The 20853-nt window shown below is 32.9% G+C and overlaps 1 pseudogene; it reads right to left on the bottom strand.

The window, feature by feature from the left end:
* Positions 1-9739: 9739 nt before the first annotated feature.
* Positions 9740-15074, bottom strand: LOC108474892 (polyol transporter 5-like; annotated as a pseudogene).
* Between the last annotated feature and the right edge of the window lie 5779 nt (positions 15075-20853).

Below are 20853 nucleotides of genomic sequence, written 5' to 3'. Positions count from 1 at the left end.
ATACCAAACTAAAAAAAAAGTCTACCAATGATCTCTTGGATAGTGTGATTTCTTGCGTTGATCCAATCTTTTAAACCTTCAAAACATACTCTACAAAATAAAACAAATACAGGTAAGCTTGAATAAATCTTAGTAAGTTCGTTTGCATATATTGATAAACATTTCCAATTAAACATAGTAATTAATTAAAATTAAATGTTGAAATTCCATAAAATGCAATCTCTATCGTAAATTAACAATCAGTATAGTAGTTTAGTATATTCTAAGGATAATGCTTATGTAACACCCCTAACCCGTATCCATCATTGGAATAGGGTTACGAGGTATTACTGAGTAACAAACCTCATTTAAATACATTTATATATTCATACTCAAAATCCATTCAAACATTCACAATGTCCCTTGTAAGGCTCTACGAGACCTTAAAACATACTTAGAAGAGGTTCAGGACTAAACCGATAACATTTGCAAACTTTGGAAAACATAGAAAATTTTCAAACATTTAAGGGTCACATGCCCTTGTGAACAGGCCGTGTGCCTCACATGGTAACCAAACACGCCCGTTTCACAGGCCATGTGAAAACAGGGCATACATACTGACTTGTACCACAAGGCCGGAGACACGCCCGTATGCCGTGGCCGTGGGAAAACTAGGGAGGTTGCTGACTTGGGGTCACACGGCTGACCACACGCCCATGTGCTACCCCGTGTGCCACACATAACCAGTAGACACGCTCATGTGTTTAGGGCGTGCCAAACTTGTAGGGTATACTAACTTTAATTCGAAGGGTACCCCAGGAGACACATGGCCGTGTAACATGATCGTGTGTTGCACACGGCTGAGACACACACCCGTGTCTTTGCCCATGTAGACAAAAATAGGCTATTTGCAAAGCCAATTTGCCACCCTTTTCTCATACAGACATAGTAACCAATTTGGAACCATTACCATACATGTATAAGTATCCAAAACATACCAATTCACATACATATCATGCCATTTATCATCAACCATTTCAAATACTCAATTCCACATTCAAAACTTACCAAATCATGCTTTTCAAACATACTAATTTATCATCCAAAAATCATACCATTCCTCAAGCATTAATATATCAACTAACAACTAACCAAATGAGCATCCACTTAGCCATATCAACAACCATGGCAATCATGCCAAAACACAAGATAGCTCATATACATCATAATTTAAGCCAACTTAAATGACCAAATACATATCAACATTTTCAACAAAAGCAAGCCAAATCACATGGCTATATCAATCTCAAAACATACCATTAACTCACTAGCCTAAACATGCCATATACCATATTTACAAGCATCAAAAAATACTAACTAGTAGTCAATAGTGTGATGATGGTTCTCGATGATATTCGATGTTCAAGCTAGCTTCGATACTTTATAAAAAAAAGACAAATAACACACAGTAAGCTTCATAGCTTAGTAACTTCGTACTAAATATTTACTCAACAATTCATAATATACAAATCATCAATTAATAAGCACTTAGTAAGTCTCATATCATCATTCGATTCTAATCCATGACCATTTATCATATATATAAATCCACCAAGCTTCATACACATAATATCAACTACCACATAGGTATCGTACGTACCTATACTTTCCCGTATTTATTATTTCATTCTCACCTCTTTGTTCAATACGTTAAATCATTTGGAAATCTTTCAGTACTCTAAGAACTCGCACATTTAGTGCAAAAATAATTAGTCGAAGCTATAACGATATCGCACACTTAGTGCCATCACATTAAACCAAAGTTATCTCAGTATCGCACACTTAGTGCCACATATAGCCGAAGCTATTCCAATTCGCACACTAAGTGCTATATATAGCTGAAGCTATCTCAAACCGCACACTAAGTGCCAAACATAGTCGATTTATCGTCGTATGTAATCATAGTCGTATATATACAATTTATGCATTATTAAAGCATTAAAAACATAATTACAACAATGTTTATCACATACGAACTTACCTTGTACTCGAAATTGACGAATCGGATTTATTACTCGATAACCTTCGATTTTCCCTGATCTAAATCCGAATTCTTTCTTTCTTGATCTATAGTATTCAAAATTAACCCATTTAATCACCAATTCATTCAATTTCATCTAAAAATACATATTTGAGCATTTTACACTTTAGCCCCTAAAGTTTCACATTTTCTCAATTTAGTCCCTATTTTATAAAAACACAAAATTCATGAAATTCAATTTAACCCATGCCTAGCTGAATTTCATAGGGACCAATAGCAGCCCAAAAATTTCATTTATTTCACAATTTAACCCCTCAATTTACATTTTTCTCAATTTAATCCCTAATATGCATTTTACTCAAAATCACTTTACAAAACATATATATCAAGCACCAAGCTTTCATAATTCATCATCAAACATCATAAAACACATGAATTCATCAATGGAAACTTTCAAAATCATCAACACTTTCAAAAATTAAGACATGGGCTAGCTAGTACTCAAAGTAACGATCACAAAAACATAAAAATCATTAAAAACAGAACAAAAATCACATGCCAATTTGAGCTCACAAGTGTCAAACCTTCAAAGCCCTAACTGTGATATTATTTCTTCTTACTTTCGGCTAGACAAGATGATAATGAAGCTAATTTCTTGTTTTGTTTTATTAAGTATAACTAATATGCCATTTTACAATTTTACCTTAATGAAACCTTTATAAAATCATCTAATATATGCCCATTTATGACCATTCCCACTATCAATGGTATAATATCAACATAAGGACCTTTCATTTAATAAGCCATAGCAATTAGACTCCTTTATTAAATAGAATGCAACTTTTGCATTTTATGCGATTAGGTCATTTTTCTCAAATTGAGTTATTAAACGATAAAATTAACTCACTAAATTTTCACACATATATATTCACATGATATAAAAACTAAAAATAATATTAAAATAATTTTACAACCTTGAATTTGTGGTTCCAAAACCACTGTTCTTATTTAACTAAAACAGGGCTGTTACAGCTCGTTTGAGATTTACTTAGTAGATTAGTAGATTTCGCTCTATTAAGATTTGTTTAGTATTCCGTAGATTTCGCTCGGTTGAGATTCTTTCAGTATATTAGTGGATAATGTTCTTTGAGCTTTATTCAATACATCAATAGATTTTTGCTTGGTAGAGCATTCTTTTTAGTAGATTCAGTACATATGGCTCGAAAGCACATATGGTTCAGTAGATTTAATGAGTATCGCTCGTCTGAGCACCAATCAGTATATCAGTGGGTAACACATGCTGAACTCATTCCGTATATAATATAACATTCAATAGCAGTATGTTAACAATGAGTATAAGGGTTATTAGAATCATCAATAAATGCATGAATTCACGAGATTGATTTGCAATAACGACTCATAGTATCTCAATTAAGGATCAACGTCATTTCAATTCTTTATTTCCATTTCCAATTACACACATCGATATAATCCAATATTATGCAATTAAGTTCCTATAATACATTTAAAGATGTACTAAATTAAAACCGTACAAACTTACTAGACTAAACTGCACCAACGACAAAGTACAAGTGCTATTTGGTAATTTCTTCTTTTCTTCGGTTTCCCACTTGTATAGGATCAAATCAAAACTCAAAGAAAATCATAGCTTCTCTTACAGCTTCTAGGGATTTTCGGTTTAGAAAATGAAAAAGATGAAGACTTTTTTCATGTTTTCTTACTTAATGTTAGTTAAAAACCATTATTTATTTAATTCCAATTTTATCCTTTATTAATTCATTTAAAATTTATCAATTAAAAACCCAAAACCATCCATTAATCTAATCAAATGGTATAATTTTCAAATTAAGGAGGGTTTAATTGCACAATTGGTCTTTCAATTATTTTAAATTTTAACTAACAGGCTTATTTTCAATTTAATCTTAACCTAATTAGGACTAAAAGGGAAAATAGCCCAAAAGTTAGTGGATTTAATCATGCCACACTGCTTGGACTTTTTGACCATGGTTTAATTATCATTGTGGTCCTTTTACTAGTTAAATCTATAAATATAAAAGGCATCCTCACAAATTATATATAGTCATTCACCATAGAGAAACTTTATAAAAATTAATGAAAAATTATTTTGTGCTATTTTTCTTGAGCATAAAATAAATAGAATTTTGATTTATTGTTTTTATTTTAATTTGGAAGGGATAATAAAAATATTATTATTATTATTATTACCAATTTTTAAAGAGAGTATCGATTTTTGCCTTTTGGGTTTTAGTTAATTTTGTGCTTGTGAATTCAATTTGGAGCTTACATTCCAAGTATTCGTGACTTAAGAATAATAAAGAAAATAATTGGATAGAAAGCTAAAATCAATTAAAATTTCAATTGGATTGATAAAAAAGCTTAAGGACCTCCATAGTAAGGTCCTTACGATTTGACCACCTTCCTATGATATTGGACAAAATCATACACAAATACTAAGATTAGCATGCTTTATTGTAATAGATATTACAAGAAGTTCCTTGTAATAAAAATTTAAGAGAATTCCACTGCAAATACTATTATTATTTTTTGAAAGTAAAATCGACGCCATCAATTTTTGTGGTATTAGAATTTATATTTTATCACATTGAATAGGATAATTTAAGATTTTAACTCAAATCATGGGTCAAATTAAGTCTAAAATCAAGTTATCCAATTTAATGTGGTTGAAGTTTGTTACTTTAATAACAAATTACATTTTGCCCATTCATTTTTAATTTTATAGATTTACCAAAAGTTTTTTTTTTTGATACAATGTCTAAAACTATCATAATCTCTCCCCAATTCTTAAATAAGAAGATAAATGTGCTTCAACATGTAGAGACAAATCAAGGGAGGGGGCAGGAGGGGGCCTTGGCCCCCCCAAAAATGAAAATTTTCAATTCAGTCTTCTTATAAAATAGATAAACTATAGACTAATATATAGTGGAATTGCACTCTGACCCTCCAAAATGAAAATTTTTCAATTCAGTCCTTTTATAAATAAAAACTATAAATTAATACAGTAATATTACACTATAGCCCCCAAATTAAAAAAATTATGTTTAGTCCCTAAAAATTATGAAATTATAAATTATTACATAATAAACTTATATTTTGATCTATGGAAAAATTATAATTAAATTTTGGCCCCTGTCAAAAAACCTTCTAGATTCATCCTTCTTAGAACACTTGAACTCACATCCTTTTGCATTGACAACAATATTGATATTAACTAAGCTAAAACTCAATTAGCATTAAAAATTAATCATATATACATTGATCCACCCTTTACTTATTAGAATTACAATAGAAATCAATTCGTTTACTTGCACATTGAAGTGGTAAAAATTAACTTATTGTGATGTTTTCTTTGACTATTTCAATAAACAATTCTAGTTCCAAGTTTAATAAGTGAAAAACACATTATTCCAAAACATCTTATAATTGATATTCATGCAACATTAAATTTTAGTTTATGATTTTAAGATGTTAGAATTACTGTAATGTAAATTTTTTTTGTGAAAACAAATAGGAATAACTAATTAATTACATCCAAAAGGTTTGAGAAAAAACCCCTAGACTAGTCCAAATCTAAGAAATTTTGGACCATAATAGGAGGAGATTAAAAAAATTGCAAATCAAATCTAGAGGATAAAGCTTCTTTTGGCATGCAATCAGCAACTTCATTTTGTTTCTTGGGAATATAATGCAATAACCATAATTTCTCCTAATATAGAATACTCTGAATTCGCCGAATTAAAGCAGAGTTTGATGTGGATGAAATACTTCATTGAATGGCTCGAACAACGTTCAGACTATCCGAAAGAATTATTACACTATCATGAAATCTTCGTTGAACAAGCTTAAGCCCTTCAAAAATGCTCCAAAGTTCAGCATAAAAAATCGAGCACTTTCTGAGGTATCGATTAAATCTAAAGAGCCACTCTCCATTCATATCTCTCGCAACCCTCCTAGCAGATGCATTTCCGAAATCCAATCGCATTACTCCATTTGTATTAAGGAAGATCTTAAAGCCAAAAGCTTGCTCCTCCAAGGAAAAACCAAAACCACCATTTAGAGCATCTCTAGAGGGTGAAAAACATTGGGTAGCCCAATAGTATGAGCTGTTGACAATCTCTCTCGAACTTCAAGAATGACCTTGAAAAATAAAAAGATTACGGTTCTTCCAGAGATGCCAAATCAGAATTCCAAAGAGACAAGCCTAACTAGTTCCTCCCTCTGGGACCACAAAAGCATCCTGCACATTAAAAAGAATCCAGTCTTGTAAATTAATAGAGAAAAAATTTGTTAACCGATTACCTATTATGACCTGGCTCCAAACATCCTTCGCTGCATTATAATCTTTGAAAATATGAAGAATGCCTTCTAAATGAAAACCACATATAGGACATGAAGTATCAACCGCTAAACCGCTTTTAACCCTTTCAACATTTTTGAGGAGATGCTGCTTAAGAAACAACCAAATAAAAAAATGATTTATTTGTGGTCCTGGTGTCTTCCAAACGCTCTTCTATTTTTCATCCTTCAAATTCCAAGCATCTCCCTTACAAATCTTATAAGCACTTTTAACTGAAAAATTTCCAAAAGAAGTATGGCACCAAGTGATTTTATCTAACCCCTTAGAGGAGAGAAAAGGGGGAATGCCCATAATCAACTCGTTCACCTCCTCCAGAAGCCAAATTCTGAACAAATATAGGTTCTACAATCCATCCTCAGTGACCATATCATTAAGACAACATCTAGAGTCAATATTGACATTAGCAGGAATAAACTTGATCAGTTGCCCTACATTAGGAATCCAAACATCTTCCCAACAACAAATTTGACATCTGTTCCTAACAGATCAACATAAGTTTTCTGAAAGCAATGGCCAAATTGTAGTGAGAGAACTCCAAAGAAAAAAGCTTCTGGCGCATCTAATATAATTAAGAATAGTATTATTCATACGGTATTTGACCCTAATAACTCGAACCCAAAGGGCCTCTTTGTCAGTCACGATATTATACGCCAGCTTTAGTAAAAATGAGATATTCTGGTCTCGAAATTTCCATAAACCAAGTCTACCACAACATTTAGGTTGACAAATGGAATCCCACCCAACTAAAGACATCTTCTTTTTAAGCTCAAAAGAACCCCAAATGAAATGCTCCACTAGGCTTTCAATTTCATCACAAACTTTCCTAAGGATCATCGTGGACTACATAAAGTAGCTAGGAATAGACGTGAGAACCAACTGGGCCAGAGTAATACGGCCGGTAATAGATAACCTTTTGGCATCTCAACTTTGGAGCTTTCCTCTAACTTTTTCAACAATGAAATGCACCGTATTACTCCAGGATAATGGCCGAGATTCTGGACTTTTTAGAACCCAAACAAAGAACTAATCGAGTCCACCACCGTCTCATCCACTTCATTAGAAAAAAATATGTTCATTTTCCTAGCAATCATTTTATTCTCAGAAAATTCAGAAAAATTTCACTAAATGTCCTTAATGATCCTATTATGCTTAAAATCTTCTTTACTAAAAATAACTAAATCATTTGCAAAGAATAAATGGGAGATAGGAGGACCAGACTAAAATAGTGTTTCATTTACCATCCGAGATAGTCGAGTGAATCGAATGGCCAAGCCAATCCATGCATAAAATGAAAAGATAAGGAGAGAGCAGGCACCCTTGCCGAATTCCTCTAGTTGGCCTGAACTTAGATAAAGGAACTCCGTTCCACAAAACCTGTATCGTAGAGTTAGTGATAAATGACATAATAACATTTATGAGATAATTAGGGATACCAGTTGCTTGAAGGGAAGCGTTGATGAAGTCCCATCGCACTCTGTCGTAGAGTTTCTCCAAATTTATCTTAATCATCATCACTTTCTTTTAGAATGACAACGCATCGGGTGAATTACCTCTTGAGCAATAATGACATTATCAGTGATATTCCTACCTACAATAAACCCAGCCTACTTCGGTCCAATAATCTTAGGAAAAATAGGCTTAAAACTATTCACGATTATCTTTATCATCAGCTTGTATAAAATAGAGTAGAGACTAATCGGACGATATTGGAAAAAATCCTCAGGACTAGCAACCTTGGGAATAAGTACAATTAAGGTGTTATTCAACTCAGCATCGATAGTACCCCTATTGAAAACCCTTCTAACCCAATTGGAAACAACTTTCCCAACAGTATTCCACTACTTCTAGAAAAAAACGTATGAAAGCCATCACTACTAGGAGCTTTGAGAGGAGCCATATCAAAGAGAGCCACCTTAATTTCCTCATTAGTGACCTGCTTCCCCAAAAAAGTAATATCACCATGATCAAGATGGGGAAATCTACTAAGAGGTAAACTTCCCATAGGGCTAGGAAGTTCCCCGTATAGATTTTGAAAGAATTTATTAGCCTTAGCTTCAATAGATTTCGAGTCATAAATCTAATCCCCACAATCATTACAAATCGTGGAAATGCGGCTATTCTTCCTTTGACACAACGTACGAGCATGGAAGGACTTATTATTACGATCTCCAAGATGAAGCCAATCACAGCGGGCCTTCTGTTTCCAAAGAAGTTCTTCATGACCAAGAACATTCTCCATCTCCTGCCGAATCTTTAACTCCACCTGAGCTAAGCAATTAGAACCCGAGAAATCCATAATCCTCTGAATTCTAGTAAGCTCCTTAACCAAAAACTTTTTGCAAAAAGTGATATGACCATAGGCTGACTTATTCCAATCCTTAAGATCGCGAGAAAACATACTTAAGGTATGAGACATATCACCAGAGAAACCCTAATTATCTTCCACAAATTTTCCAAAATCAAGATGTTCAACCCATCCGGCCAAAAAATGAAAAGGCCTGCCTACGGGAAGAATAGTCCCGGGGTTAAGGAGAGGAGAAGAAGCCTATGATTAGACTTAATTTTAGGGAGATGAGTGACCAAACTGTTAGGGAAATGCTGAGCCCAAGCTTCATTTCCCAAAGCCCGATCAAGCCTTTCAAAAAGCATACCCCTATGCCAAGTGAAGGGGGGACTTCTGTAATCTAAATCATGATGCTCTGCCTTTTCCATGAAATCTCCGAAAAAAGGGCATTTCCTACCTTTCTCAGAGGAAGAAAGGATAGCATTGAAATCACCAATTGCAACCCACGGGTAATTTCCCATTAGAATTGAATATTTCAAAATTGCCCACAAATCCTTGCGTTTCTACCTATTCGGGCTCCCATAAACAAATGAGGTAAAGACTGGAATTAGGGAAGACGTAGACCCAACCCGAGCCAGAATAAACTGAGAATGGTTATGAATGATCTCAAGACGGGCAGAATCCTTCCAACCAATCCAAATGCCGCTCGAGTATCCAATCGCTTCAATGCGATGAGAATAAGGGAAACCTAATTTTGCAATAATATTATCAGTTTTGGAACCACTAACTCTTGTCTCAAGAAAACTTGAGTAACCATTTTTGACATCAAAATTAATAGCTCACCCTGCTAGGTTAGCAGCACTCTTAGCACTTGGCTTAATTATCTAATCTATGAAGATAGATGTCTGTTCTTTATTATTGATTTTCTTGAGCAATGTGAAGTTAGTTTCAATGAATTTTTCGTAGGAATGTGAAATTAGTTTCAATGTATTCTAACATTAACATTGTTTTATTATCATCAGGAATCAAAAATAGTTTCAATCTCCTCTAAGCTCTTTCCTTTGGTTTCAGGCAAAAAGAAGTAAACGAAAACAACAGCAGCTACCATGATTCTTGAAAGTGCAAAAACATTCCTTCGAATGTAATCTTGTTGGAAATGCTTAGAAATGCAATTGACACAATCCCACTAACTATCCTATTAACTAATATGGCAAGGCTTGAACCTTGGCCTCGTAATCTCATTGGAAATATCTCTGAAGAATACACCTATGTGATTGGTCCAAGCCCGATTGAGAAGAAAGAAAAATTAGCATACACTACCACTATACACAAGGTAATAGCCAATACTGGCTTCTCATTGGATTGTTCAAGGTAATTGGAGCCCACACGTAACCCTGCTAATGAAAAAGCCATCCCTATTGTGCCCAACATCTGAAGTGGCCGCCTTCCAAAATGGTCTAAGTAAAGAGCCGATATGAAAACGAAGCATGTTTTGACAATTCCCATCACGACTGTAACGTTGAATTGGTGTCTCCTATCGTGGATCCCAGCGTCTTTGAACACTTTTGGGCTGTAATATACGATTGTATCATTCCCAGAAGCTTGCATGAAGAAGTTAATGCCAATGGAAGTAATGAGGATTTGTCGAATTGGCCTCATTGGCCTTAATAATTCCTTCCAAACCCCTTGCCCACGCCAGTAGGGGTGCTGCCAGGGGGCTAGCATGGGCCCCAGCCCCCCCTAGAATGTAAAATTGCATTTTAGGCCCTTAAATTTTTTAAAGAATTTTAAATTAGTAAAGGTAAAATTACACTTTGGGCCCCCTAAAATTATAAAAATTTAATTTAATCCTTTACAAATTATAAAGATATAAACTATAGAAAATTAAAATTTCATCTGGCCCCCCTAAAAAAATTTTCTAGCTTCGCCCCTGTATGCCAGCTAACTAAAGATGGTTCTGGTTGTAAAGTTTCAGCAGCCTTCGCCATTTCAACGAGTCTTATATCAGCTTCCGTTTCAGAATCTGATGTCTTAATCAAAACACGCTTTGCTTCCACAAATCAGCCTTTCATGACGAGCCAACGAGGGGACTCCAGCATCGTTATAACCCCCAACGCAACAGCTCCGGCGAGTAACGCCGCTAGTCCAAGCATTAGTCTCCAGTTTAATGGCTGAGGAAGGCCAGAGAGTGCAAAGTTGGAGATATAGCCTAGTAGAATTCCAATATTAATAAATATTTTAGGGAACGAAGAGAGGAAGCCCCGGGTCATTTCCGGAGAGATCTCGATAGTGTAGACTGGACCTATCATAAGAGAGTAGCCAACACCGATCCTAGCCACCAGTCTCCCCACCATGAGGAAAGGGAAAGAAGGTTCCAGTCCCATTAAAAGTGCTCCTACAAAAAACGTGGCGGCGGCCAACACGATTGTATAACGGTGGCTTATAGTGTCGGATGTTTTGCCGAAGGCAAGCGAACTGATTAGAGAAAATACATTCAAGCTACCCACTAAGATCTGCTGTTGGGTTGATGAGATCTGGAGATCATCCTTGATATATAGCACTCCTCCACTCATTAGCCTAATATCTGCAAGCAACAAAAAAAAAAAAACTTGGGTATGATCAGTGTTTCTCCAGATTTCATCTTGAAATTGATTGAAACAAGGCTCATTATAGCCAAGTAGAACTGAATTGGTAGAGGCAGGAATGGCAGCAGCGAGAGCACATTTTTTGAAATGAAACCTACCCTGTTGTTGAGACTTGTGCTTTGGGGGTTCAGATATAATGAACCCTTTGCCTTAGCCTTTGCCATAGTTTCTTCGAGTTCCACTATTTTTTAGATCAGAATCGCGAAGCAGATGGTAGTAATGCTGCTTGCCCAATTTCTCTGGAGAACTGAAGTGTATGACTGCAAAATTTAAAACTGTCAAAATGCATTCAAGTTGAACGATATTTTATTTGACCACATGTTTATATTTGAGTACAACTCTAAAAGGTAGACAACACAATCTGGATTTCATCGGAATTCTCACTGTGTTGCATAAGCCACACGACGACATTTCCAGCTATTCATTTATTATTTATTTTTTAAAAAAAGGTTTATAAATATAAATATATGTATATTTTAAACGACTATAATAAAGATAAAATATATTTGAATATGACTAAACTAAGTTTAGAATAAGTTTAAAAGATATCCCACCATAATATTTACACAGAACTTAATCATCAAGATTTTCACAATTTCATCACCCAAAAATTCATTCATAAATGTTGGTGTACTATTTATTAACCCAATTCACACTTTATGATTTTATTTATGTCTAATTCATTTTTAAAATTCAAACTTTCATTAAATCACCATATCTATCATGGAAACCCTGTTAGGTGTAGCTGGAGTATAATAATTATTTGATGCCTCGGGGGTCAGCTTTTGCTGTGTAAAAAGACCTTCCAATCACACTATCCTCCTAATTACCATATGAGATATTATATAATAAGATATATTTTGATTTATTTGACGTCGTTGTTTGTGGAAGTCGTCTTCTCGAATTACTCATTTTAAATGTGGCATGATTAAAAACTCTCGTTTCATAAGGGTAAATATATTTTTCGAGAAAAAAATGATTAATTTTTATTTTTTGAATCATGTTTTTCTAATAAAACCAATCCACCAAAAAAAAATTCCATGCATAGGGTTGAAAAGATAGAGAATTCATAGATAAAGAATTCATACCATGAAACAATTAGATGGACAGCATAACAATGCAATCCTCTTCACGGGGTTTTGCAAGAAGGTGACCTGAGAATCATTATCGACTCCCACACAAGATGATGGTTAATTGGAAAATTCCTTGTTGCATGGAAATTAATATTATAAGTTGTATAAAAGAAGCAAAAACTTTTGGGATTTGAAGGTTCCTCAAGACAACTCATGGTGGTCTGATGTTAAAAAAAGAAAAACTGAATGTTGGTTTTCGTAGAATTTGTTTTTATTGTAAAAAAAAAAACACAACTCACACAGTTTTTTTTTAATTTTGGTAATATGAAAAATTAATTAAATACTAAAATAGTAATTCATGACATTATTTATCAAAATGGGGTAAAATGAACAGTGTCGAGAGGTGGTGTCTGAAGAGGTGGCGACACTACCATTTTTTCCCCACCAACAGTCGCCTATTATTAGGTCATAATTGGATTAAAAAAACATATTTTAATGGTGGAGGGTAGGCATACGATGGCACCAATATATGGGTTAAAAAAAATTGGGCACACCTAAGAGGAGAAGGGCTCTTGTTAGGTGGCATCATTGTCTGACAGTATAACCACCTATGGCAAATGTGACCGAACGGTCACGGGATGTTTCTGCTTCTCACCTCGAAACAGCTGCCCATTTCCCCATTTTTTTTTCCCTTAAAGCATATATATATATAAGCCCCCTATTAGATGGTCCCTTTGTGTTGAAAAAACAAAGAGTTTGATAATTTAAGGTTTTGGAGATTTTGTGTTCGGAAGAAAGGAAATAATAGGTATGTTGTGTTTTTTTTTTTTAAAATATAAATGCCTGATGCATTAAATGTGGAAAAGATTAAGGAAATTACAACACCTAAACCCTACACCCCTTAACAACTGTCACACATGCAACCACTGATTTGGGCAGTGCCTTATAGGAGATTAGAAGCCTAAACCTACCTAAATGTGCGTCAAAATTAACAAGTAAAAGAAAAAGAAATGTTCAAATAAACAAAATTCCTAAACTATCCACCTAAACCCTTAAACTTTCCCAGTGATTTCCTGCATCGAGGCCAACTTCGATGACTGGTTGCCTTCAAGATTTTCTCTTCCTTTCATTTTTGTCTTGTACCAGCCTCTCAAAACTCAAAGCTTTCTCGGAGGTCCACTCCCCTACCATTTCCTCCGGTCTCAGCAACACAATTACTCTTTAACTTCTATGGCATTTATTTTTATCTACTGTTATAAGACACTCAATTTCTGGAGGGACTTCTTCCACCCAGTAAATCAAAGAGTCAGATCATCGTTTCTACACTACCAATCCATGCTCCGCTTCAGTTGCCATTCGGGGAACATGCCTAAAAGTTAAGGTTTCGAATATGGATAACATGTCCTTAATGTCATTGATTATGTTACTTATGTACGATCTATCATTTCCTTCCATTCTTAACTTTTTTTATCACTGTTAATGCATCTCCCTCCACGCAGGCTCTCTTGAATCCCAGATCCTCTGCAAATATTACCGTTTGTAGACATGCTTTAGCTTCTGCAGTGGTCGGGTCGTGAATCTCTCCCATGGGTAAACACATGACCTCATTACTAACCCTTCGTTATTCCTGATTATTACACCTGATACTCTTTGTTATGTTTCAACTGGAAAGAAGTATCAATGTTTATCTTGACCTATTCATCTTCAGGGGGTTCCCAAACGGTTTCTCCTCTATTAGTCCTAATTTCTGATAGTGTTTCCAGTTGATTATATTCTGTCACGTATGCCTTGATAAAACCTACTACATCCTACATTTTCTCCCTAATCCCTTCGTGATATAGTTTATTCCTGTTATACCATGTAGACATTTGTTCTTTTTAAATTTTTGTTCTCTCCCCGTTTGAAGCCTACCCAATTTTGGTTAATCGAAGGCCTTTTTTTCTTTCTTTTTTTTTTTCCTTTTTGAGTCTGTCAAGGACTCAAACTATTATTATTATTACTACTACTATTATTATTATTAAATATCTTTTTTTATGTTTTTTTATTACAAATAAACAAGATTAAAAAACAATATATATATATATATATATATATATGAAATGAAATAAAACAAAGGGAGAAGGCTTTTCATATTCTTTTTTTTAAAGGTAAAAGAAAAAATAACAACAACAAGCATGCTATTTCTTTTTCTTTACTTTTTGTCATAGACATGTCATGAGGGATCGGGTTTTAGGCTCCAATGAAGGGGACGTCAACGGACCGTCGATCCTCCGCCTTTAGGTGCCCCAAAAATCTCTTCTTCTTTTTTCCTCCCTTTTCTAAAATAAAGTTTTTTTTAAAAAAGGCTTGATCTTAGGAAAAGTTTTGATTTTTTTAAAAAGTGAAAGTTTAGCTTTTAAAATAAAAATATATTTTTAGTCATATTAAAGGAAAAGTTTAAATTTTTAAAATAAAGTTTTGATCTTTTTCAACTATTTCAAAATAAAACTTTGATTTTTAAAAAAAGTAGTGATTTTTTTAAAAGAACACTTTGATTTTGCAAAAAAATAAAATAAAATAAAATTCCAACCACCGTATGCGGCGGCTCCACCACAGGAGGCCGGAGAGCCGTTGGACTCTCCGGTGGTGGAACCATGGCCAACATAGAAAGAGGAAGAGAAGGAGGAAGAGTTTTTATTTTTATTTTTATTTTTAAATGAGGTTAAAAATGAAATAATGAATAAATTTCTCCTATTTATATGTGCCAAAATGGATAATTTATTCCCACCCCCTTACTTTTTAAATTTACAAAAAATACCCCATTTTTTGTAGCACACTCTCTGGTCTATTTACACCCGTAACTCTTTTTGCTTATTTAAACCTTTAATTTAATCCAAAATTTCAAAATTAAAAATAAATTAATTGCTACATCAGTCATCTATCTTCCACATTTTTTATCTTTTAGTCGCAAAATCAAGTTATGCCATTTTGTTTCCATCTTTAATAAATTATTTACACTTATATCTTCCCTTTCATTTACATTTATACATTCTATATTTAATGTCAATTATGCACTTTATTTTAATGTTTGATATTTATTCACACTTGTATAATTTTATTTATTCTTATTTCATCTTTATTTATTTTCAAGTCTATTTATATTTATGTTTTTTTACACATTCTCCTTACATACATTTTAATATTATTTGTTTATGTTACTTTGATTCTTTTATTGTATTATGAATAAGGTGTATTATTGTAATTATTATCATTATCATGTCAAGGTCTTATTTATTTAATTTATTTAAGTTTTCTTTTATTATTGCCCTTTTGAAAGAGTTTTAACTTTTGAAACTTTAGGTCATTTTTCTTCCTATAAATGTTGAAATGAAGTTAGTTAAATAGATGTTACATTTTAATGAAACCATAAGGTTTTTACATTTGAATTTATGTTAGTCTTTAAGATCTTTTCTACCATTTACCCTAGAAAAATTAAAAATAATATGTAGGATTATTTTAGGGTTTTAAACTAATTTTAAATATCGTATAGGATTCCTCTTTAGAATCTTAAATTAATGTGTAAATATTTTTAGAACTTTGATTAAGATTAAAACTGAAGATTTTTGTTGGTGAATTGTAAATCATGAGTATGTCTTTCTAAGTATTTTATTTTAGAAACTTTTAAGAAAGCTAATAAATGTTATTTAATATATATTATTTTAGGATTTTGATGAATTTAAATCTTAGATTAAGAATTTTAAAGTAAGATAAATCATAAACCCGATATAGGATCGATGATTTTACAACATTGTGAGGTAAACATGAGATTATGCGCAATTCAAATTGGAAAGATGGGAGCATTCCCTAGAATGACTTTTGTGATGAAATTAACCATATTTCGAAATGATAAATGGCATCCTTTTGTTCTTCCCCGTCACTTGGAGAAAATCAAATCCTTTGCTACCCTATTTTGAGCCTTATGTATTTTCTTTCTGAACCCTAATTAAAGTCATCCATCGAACATCATGGATTGACAAAAAAGATCATGAAAAATGAAAACAAAATTCTTAATTCTTAATCTCATTTCCAAAAAATATGTGTATATATATATATAAAAGAAATAGAGAAAGCGAATAAGAAACAAAAAAAAAGAAAGGAAATAGAAAAGAGTAAGAATTAAAAAAAGTGCTTGGGAGATGGAAGGAGCAATAAAAAGTTCAAAATAACTCATCATGGTTTTTATACTATTTCACATAATATTTATATTTTAGCCTAGAAAACCTTTCCCTAATTGACCCTTAACCTTTAGACCATGTTACAACCCTTAAAAGACCATTTTGACTGAACATATTTGTTCAAATCAAGAAGTTAATCTTTGGGAAATTGTGACGTCTTCAAGAGCTTAAAAGGGAGATGAACTCGGGTGAAAACTTAGAAATGAGCAGTCTAGAGAAATTTCTTAAAAAAAAAAAAGATATGAGATGCCCTGGAGGATAATGAAGATTTTTAGATGAAATTGATCCTTTAATACGAATCCTGAAGTCATCTATTTGAGCCTATTTTAGCCTTTTCTTTGGCACCCAAACTCGAGCTGACACTATAACCTTGGAACAAGTCCATCTCTGATTGCTCATAGCCAGTTTAAATAAGGGAATTAATCTACATGGAGAATGTATGAGTCTATAGAAAGAAGATTTTGCCTAAATAAATAAATAAATATATATATATAAAAGAAAACAAAAAAGAAGAAAAAATAGAGAAAGAGAGAGAGAGAGAAAAGAACTACAATAAAGAATATCTACTTTAAGACGCAATTTTGCAAAAGAGCATGGTACAGGGTTCACAGTCAAAATAATCCAAAGTCAGGAATAAGAAATTCGACTTCATGAGAATTAACGAGTTGACTCTCAATGCAAGAAATTTATGTTTCAATTGTGGATTTATGAAATCCACATTACCAAGTTTGTTAAGTGAATTATCATTTAAGAATTTAATTTACGGTTCATAAAATTATTTTGAAATTTGTTAAGGTGATATTCCATGAGACTTGATTTTCACGATCTATTGTGTGTGGATAGGGATTTGATCCTTTTCAACCTAAAAACATGATTCTCAAAAAGACGGCCTTTTATGAAAAATTCAAGAAAGGAAGAAGGAAAGCATTCATTGCATTTAGAGGCCCAACTGTGCATGTCCATTTACTTTTCATTGCATTTAAAGGCCCACGTGTGGAGGTCCATTTACTTTTCATTGCATTGTATATGAAGGCATAGGTGTGAGATCTATTTACATTTCTTTTGCATTCCCATTTCAAAGATTTGGTTGTGAGGTCTGAATTTATCTTGTTTCACTCTCCATGTTTTGATGGTTTGGCATCTATTTTTCTAGTTTTGGAAAACATAACATGTTTTGATTTGTTTCGGTTTTGGTAATTGTAAAATATGTTGTTCCTTATACTTCGATGTTGAGTGGCATTTGATAGTAGTTAGGTGTCTATGTCTTTGTACATTCCTTACTACGTAAGCCACGAACAAAGAGGCGCAGCTGTAGACACCTCTTTTTTCCAAGCCTAATTGGAGGCCATTTGTTCTCTTTAAATTTTTGTTCTCTCTTAGGCCAGTTTGAAGCCCATTCGATTTTGGTCAATTTGAGGCCTTTGTTTTTCTTTTCTTTTTCTTTCCCTTTTGGGCCTGTCAAGGGCCCATATTATTATTATTATTATTATTATTATTATTATTATTATTATTATTATCATTACTACTACTATTATTATTATTAAATATCATTATCATCTTTTTTTTTACAAATAAACAAGATTGAAAAACAATATATATATACATAAAATGAAAGAAAAAAAAAAGGAGGCGACTTTTCATATTCTGCTTTCAATCATGCTATTTCTTTTTCTTTTTCTTTTCTTTTCTTTTTACATAGACATGTCATGATGGATTGGGTTTTGGGCTCCTATGAAGGGGACGTCACTGGACCGTCGATCCTTCGCCCATAGGAGCCCTAAAAATTCATTTTTTATACCTTTCCCTTTTTAAAAAATAAAAGTTTTTTTTAAAACAAAGCTTGATTATAGGAAACATTTTGATTTTTTAAAAAGAGAGTTTATATTTTAAAATAAAAATATGATTGTTAGTCATATTAAAGGAAAAGCTTAAATTTTTAAAACAAAGTTTTGATTTTTTAACTATTTCAAAAAAAGCTTTAATTTTTAAGAAAAATAGTGATTTTTTTAAAAGAGAAAGTTTATATTTTTAAAATAAAAATTTATTTTTAAGTCATTTTAAAGGAAAAGTTTAAAATTTTAAAACAAAGTTTTATATTTTTCAACTATTGCAAAATAAAACTTTGATTTTTAAGAAAAGTAGTGATTTTTTTAAAGAAAACTTTGATTTTGTTAAAAAAAAAAAGGGGCCACTGTATATGGTGGCTCCACCACCGAAGGCCAGAGAGCCGTTGGGCTCTCCAGTGGTAAAGCCATGGCCAACATAGAAAGAGGAAGAGAAGGAGGAAGAGGTTTTTTTTTTTAAATGAGGTTAAAAATGAAAGAATAAGTAGATTTCTCCAATTTATAGGTGCCAAAATGGATAATTTATTCCCAACTCATTACTTTTTAAATTTACAAAAAAATACCCCATTTTTTGCAGCACACTGTAACGCCCCAATTTTCAGAAATTCTGTGAATGTTGGCATAAGTTTAATTATGTTAATGGGCCTCTAGAAAGCCAAGCTTAAGATAGAACCCGACAATTTTAGTTAATTTTTGTTCCATAAGAAAAAGGGGGTGAAATTATGAAATAGAACCTATGTGAAAATGTTTGAAAATGCTATAGGCTAAATTGAAGTGGCCAAATAAATAGGAGTGCAAAATAGGAGGATTTGCATGACAAACATCTCATTTTACATGAAGTGGCTAGCCATCTTGTTGTTGTAGACAATATGAGCACTTGATATCCATAATTTATGGTACTAATTGATACAAATTGATAATGGGTTAGGTAAATGTTCCATGATAATGCATTAGGTAAATATTCCATGATAATGGGTTAGGTAAATATTCCATGATAATGGTTTAAGTAAATGTTCCATGATGGGCATTTCATGTCTTTTGTATTAAAGAATTAAATGGATGAAATATAAAATTTTATTAAAAGAAAAAGGGGTGAAAACAACAAAGTTTTGTCCATATTTGTTCATCATAGCCTAAAGTTAGAGAAGAGAAAGGAGAGGAGAAAGCTCTTGAATGTTCGGTCACTTGGGGAAGAAAATTGAAGGTAAGTTCATGGTAGTTTGCTTCTATCTTGATGTTCATGAGTTCTTCTTGATTTTACCTTAACTCTTGAAGCATATTTTGGTTTTTGGTTGTGTTGTGAGCATTTGGTCATGAATTAAAATGAAGGAAATGGTTGTTGTTTCATGTTCTTTTTATGAAAAATGGAAGATAGGTGAAGTTGAGCCAAACAAATGAGCATGCATGTGCCTTAGATGCTAAGGGGAAAAATTGGCTAATATGTTGTGCTTTAAAATGATGAAATGGAGATTATACTTAATTAAAATCATAGATATGTGATGATTGATTGGTGATATACATGTTTAAAAAAAAAAACATGCATGCAAGTTATGTGTGAAAGAGTGATTTGGTAACAAATCTGCTTGGGACAGCAGCAGTAACGTGACTTTGGAAAATCACCATAAATTGTTGGAGATGAGTTAGAAGCTGCATAAATTATGTAATTAAAGCTTAATGAGTCTAGTTTCAAATGGAATAAACTAGAACATATTTTGAATTCTGTACAATGAGAAATTTGATTCGTAATGAAGAGTGGTCAGATTAGTCAAACAGTGAAACATGCGAAACTTTGAGAAAAATATGGTATTGATTAGCCAAACCAAAAATTCTGAAAATTTTATGGATATAAGATATATGAGTTTATTTTCAGGGAAAATTAATGGCACTTGATTTGGAGTTTCGTAGCTCCAGTTATAAATGATTTAGTGACTGTTGCTCAGGAAGACAGCTTGCAGTGAAATTATGATTATGTGGTAAACATTGACAAAAATTTTTTAATGAGTTGCTTATTGATTTCTTATAAGTTTACTATGATCTGTAGGTGTGGTTGGCCGAATATTGTAAGGGGTTAATACGTAGTTTGAATTTGAATAGTTAGATTAACGTGTTAGTAATCCAATTGTAGGCGGTTCGTGTGGATCTCAATCGACATATCGTCGCAAATGTGTGTAACTAACACCCTCTTTCTTAGTCTGGATCGGCAAAAGTTGAAAAGCCGAAATGCCGAAAACCGGTATTTTGTAGATTTGCGAGTGTGCGAATGCTCGTGAGGTAAATCGATTAATGTTTTTGGTAAACTGCAAAATTTGGACGCAAAGTGCATGATTTACGTGTCCTCGATATTTTTGGGCTTAAT

Source organism: Gossypium arboreum, chromosome 6 (assembly GCF_025698485.1).
Source record: "Gossypium arboreum isolate Shixiya-1 chromosome 6, ASM2569848v2, whole genome shotgun sequence".
NCBI lineage: Eukaryota > Viridiplantae > Streptophyta > Magnoliopsida > Malvales > Malvaceae > Gossypium > Gossypium arboreum.
The sequence above is the reverse complement of the archived record's forward strand: the minus strand, read 5'-3'. Positions and strand labels throughout refer to the sequence as shown.